General features: G+C 44.1%; 1 long non-coding RNA gene across 1 annotated transcript in view; it reads right to left on the bottom strand.

The window, feature by feature from the left end:
- Positions 1–846: 846 nt before the first annotated feature.
- The window catches only part of LOC107084510, a 6,909-nt gene continuing 2,893 nt past the window's right edge, over positions 847–4,862 (bottom strand). Inside the window, exons 2-3 of the long non-coding RNA XR_001481229.1 lie at positions 3,975–4,064; positions 847–902 (exon numbers count right to left, since the gene is read on the bottom strand). This is a non-coding gene — a long non-coding RNA (uncharacterized LOC107084510). The remainder of the gene's footprint in view (positions 903–3,974; positions 4,065–4,862) is intronic.

Genomic DNA, 4,862 nt, shown 5'->3' with positions numbered 1-4,862 from the left:
GAACCCAGAACCTGGACCCAAAGACTGGACCCAAACCTGATTTAAAGACAAGACCCAGAACCTGGACCCAAAGACTGGACCCAAACCTGATTTAAAGACAAGACCCAGAACCTGGACCCAAAACCTGTACCCAAACCTGATTTAAAGACCAGAGCCCAGAACCTGGACCCAAAACCTGTACCTAAACCCGGATCTTAAGACTGGACCCGAAACTAAGGCCTGGACTTGAACCCAAAAACTGGACCCAAAACCCGGACCCAGAACCTGGACCCAAAACCCAAAACCTGTACCTAAACCCGGATCTTAAGACTGGACCTGAAACTAAGGCCTGGATGTGAACCCAAAATCCAGACCCAGAACCTGGACCCAGGAGGGAAACAGACGCTTAGCAAAAAGGCGGCGAGCGGAGCGGAGGATGAAGTTGAGCAGGAAACATGGCGGCCAGCAGGTGAACCACCAGCTCACTCACCACCTGACCTCCTAGAGAGCAGGAGATCTGATGCAGCTCCAGACAGTCCCCCATCCTGAGAACGGCGCCGCTTTGTCGGAGGAATGAGGAGGAATGAGAGCAGGAGGAGATGATGGGATCAGCAGCAGTAATCTGCTCCCTGATTGGCTGAGAGGAGGAACAGCTGAGCCCCTAAGCCTGGCCTCAGCTGAGCTGCTCCTCTCCCTCTGTTCACCATCCTCCCATGATCTCCTCCTTCATCAGGACAGTTGTTCACTTTAAACCCTTTGGATCATTAAGGAAGGATCTCAGTAGTTCTGCTGAATTCATGGTGAATGTATTGACCTCTGTTCACAAGACCCAACATCGCCACAGCACAGCGGACTGATGATGATGATGATGATGATGATGAGGAACTCACCTGACAGTCAAAGTCCTGCAGGTTTCCTCCGTTCTGCAAGAAAAGGAGAAGCAGTGAGGAACCGAGCTGCTGGGAACCAAACTACGAACAAACGAGCAGCAGGAGGATTGGAGTCACAGGGAGAACTAGAACCTGGTTTATGCTCAGAGACCAGGCCGTCTGCGTGTGCCGCAGTTAACGCAGATATGCCCCGCCCCCTTCCACAGACACTCTGCTACACCTCTCTAAAATTGTAGGTGAGCGCAGACAGAAGGCCTCTGATTGGTCAGTTCTCCATCCGCTGTACGCTATGCATATTTCCTGTTTGGGTCCTAATGGCAGAAACTCTGGCTGTAGCTCCGCCCACAGCGCCTGGCTCACCTCGGACTCTATCTCAGACACCGTGCAGGACGCTAGTTTGTAGCTCTGAGCGACGGTCTGTTGGTTTGCACCTGAAGCCAACCCACGCAGCGCCACGGCCAGTCTTTAGGGAACACTCACGGGGGAACGGTGTGTCGTCAAAATTGGGCAGAAATCAAAAATATCTGCGACGAGCTCACTGCGACACGCTGCTGCGGGACGATAACCAGCGGTTAAGGCCGGGCGGACTTTGAGGATTTTTTGCCCTTTTTGGGCCGACTTCCAGCCTGATGGTGCGTCGTATGGTGTACATGGGGTAACGAGGGGCGATCAGCCTCTAACGACCACCCCCCCATCAGGAATCAGAAGGTTGGGAGAAAATCAAACATGTTTAAAATCCAGTCGGCCATCTTAAGGTGGTCGTGGGCAAAACGCTCTGTGGGCAACAAGGATTCTTCTTCTTTAGCGCCAACTCACTGTGGAGCTGATGTGAACTTTTAAACCTTGCGGCTTCATCGTACAGTTTGAGTTAGCAGCTCACGAAATGTGTGACCCGACGCTCTGATGCGATCTGCCTAACCCTAACCCTAACCCTGTCTGGGGAAAATAGAAATGAGTGAATAATTAATGTTAAACTGTAAAATAAGGACAGCTTCTAGTTTCCGTGGCTCATTCTTCCCTCTAACCTGTTTTCAAAACAAAGCAGGAGTTAAATGTGTTAAACTTAATGCAGCTGTTTATATTGGGAATAAAGGGGATTGATAAAAGGTTCAAATATCACAATGAATAAAGTTTAACGAAACAAAATATAACAAAATTATATTAAATGAACAGAATTTGCTTGTTTAACAATAATTGGGAATTTCTTCAAATAATCAAGGACCTGAGTCATTATTTAAATGCTAAATGCTAAAGTTTAATTTGTTAACCTTAATTCTTTCGGTTTTAGATCAAACTTTAAGGGTAAATAAATCTATATGTGTGTAGCGCAAATAACTTGTATAAAAATAAATTAGGCTGATTGAATTTGCTTTTAAATTATTTACAATTCTTTAAGAAGTAAATCTATCTTAAGCTGATCTAGAATAAATATGCTAATTTATTTAACATAAATATTTTTTTTATAATTATATGGTGTTCAAATGATTCTACTGGAAATAATAATATTATTATTTAACAATAATATTATTATTTAATAATAATAATGATTATAATGACAGAGGATATAAATAACAGGATTTAATTCCTACATTAAGATGAATGATGGAGGCTTTAAAATGATCTATTCTCCATGGATCTATAGCTCAGATATATCTGGAGGTTAAATTGACTGAAACTTTGTGGTTTTTCTTCAACAGAACATATTTTATTTGTTCTGATCAAGAAAATGTTGGAAAGAAGATAAAACAAGAGAAAAACAGCAAAGCTAAACTAATAAGGATCCATATAGATGCTGTTTATTTTTCCATCTGGAATTTGGGTTGATAATTGAGAGCAGAATAAATAAACAACCTAAATAAAATACTAAATTATGACTAAACCAGTAAAGTAAATAAATATGGGAATAAAATGGCCTTATAAAGGAAAACAATCTATTAAGGTAATTGTTAGCAGCAGAGGACAGAAACGACTGCTAGACTTCTGGATGAAGTTTGAACACCTCAGCCTGACTGTCCGATGAGCGTTTGGGAAAAACCAGCTTTGTTGATGTTTGTTGATGGTTCAGCTTCTTGCTCTTGTTGTGAGATCAGAGGGAGGTTTGTGTGCGAAGAGCAGGAGGCGAGAGAGTGAAAATATCTGTGCAAGAAGAAATCAATCTGAGAGCAGAAACAGATTTGATGGAGAAGAGAGAGAAAGCAGATGTTTTGGGTGCAGCTCAGACTGGGAACCATTTTAGGCTCCGGCATTTTCCATCTACACCGGCCCACTTATGGTCCCCCCCCCCGTGAAACACAATACGAACCACATTGTGGATTAACCGATCCATCTTCAAGCATCAAACCACAACCATCACCTAGACCTCTGTGGTTTGGTTATTAACGGACGCCACAGTGACCGCCGCTGCGTAGCGACCACGCTCACCGCATCAGCAGGGCTGCCTGATGTCACTGACTCACGTTTTCCAGCCCAAAAATGTTCATAAACCGCCTGGATTTATTAAATCTGGCCCAATTTGAACCCAAGTCTATTGATCTCTTAGGCCATAGATCTAAAGAAAAACATTTTTCACCCACAGACGGCCGTCCTAAACGCACGGAAGAAACGTTAGCCTTCAGATGCTAAACCCATCATTCACCGCAACAGATTATTTAAACATAAATTCGCCAAATATAAGAGGAACATCGTAGTTTGGTTCAAAGAAAGCATTTTAGTTTTATTAATTAGCTTGTTGCAAGGATTTTACAGTTAGAAGAAATAGAAAATGACACCATATGCCGACCGTCACCTGGATGAGCATGAAGGAAGGTCTATAGATGCTGCATGCATCATTTAGGTGGTTAACATTGGATTACTGCTGCAGCTCCTTCAGGTATTTACTGTCACAGGTAACTAACATCCTGTGGTTTTGCTCACGGATGACGTGAGGAACCGTTCTGGTCAGAGTCTTTCTGGGTGTCCTACTTCCTGCTGCTTAAAGGGTTCATTAGAAGCTGATCTGGATGCTCCTTTCTTCTCACCGTGTCGCAGCTTCCGCTCTGACAGTCTGGAATAGTTGGACCCTGATTGTCCATAATGTCCCCCCCTCCCAAAGCCCCGCCCCCTCACCTGTCCTGTGAGCAGAGGTTTGATCTCCGTCAGCTGCACGTCATGAAGTTCCTCCATGATGGGAAGGTTTCAGCAGCAGATAAAGACGCCCTGAGCAGAGACAGAGGAGGAAGCATCACAGGAAGCTGCTGCTGGTCATGGGGCGCCGTGAAGATCGCCGTCCATCTTGGACGACGCCTCCCACCCCCCTGTATCTGGATGCTCTGTTTACTTCATGCACCTCCTTCCTGCTCCGCCTGTTTGTTTATAAGAGCCGATGTCTCCATTGTGAGATCAATGAAGTTCTATTCTATTCTGTAGGATCTATGTGAACCGATACGCTGCTAGCAGGTCTGCTCACATGGAGAGCTGACGGCCATCGGGTTTCGGTCCATTTCTCCTCCTCTGGTTGCAGAGCAGCTGCTTCCTAACGTGGAGCTGAAGATCTCTGCTTTAAAAACAGGTTTGGTCCAGAGGAAGCAGCTGGAGGCCTGAACTGCACCCAACAGCTCCCAGTCCTTCAGCATTTTTCATTTCATTTTTATCAATAAATATCGTTTCTGGAAATAAATAATATCCGTGTTTGATTAATATTTAAGGAACATTTTATCTACAAACTACTTTTTAACCCAGTGCATGCCGTTCGAACCCAGAAAATGCTTTTTCTGTTATAAATTATGTAATCGTGCTAATTCCATCGAGGTTCATTCAATAAAATGAAAATTAATAAAAAAAAACAAACTTTAAATGAATAGTTGGGGTTCTATTAAAAGAGTCAATAAAGCTTTTTTCTGTCACGTTTATAACCTTTTTTAACCTGTGTTCCCCTTTGGGAATTTTCTGTCAACGTTAGCCCTGGCCGCTGCAGACGAGCTAACATTAGCCCCTCTGCAGCGGCCAGGGCTAACG

The sequence above is a fragment of the Cyprinodon variegatus genome, unplaced genomic scaffold (genome assembly GCF_000732505.1).
Source record: "Cyprinodon variegatus isolate N-32 unplaced genomic scaffold, C_variegatus-1.0 Scaffold101, whole genome shotgun sequence".
NCBI classification, from domain to species: Eukaryota; Metazoa; Chordata; class Actinopteri; order Cyprinodontiformes; family Cyprinodontidae; genus Cyprinodon; species Cyprinodon variegatus.
The sequence above is the reverse complement of the archived record's forward strand: the minus strand, read 5'-3'. Positions and strand labels throughout refer to the sequence as shown.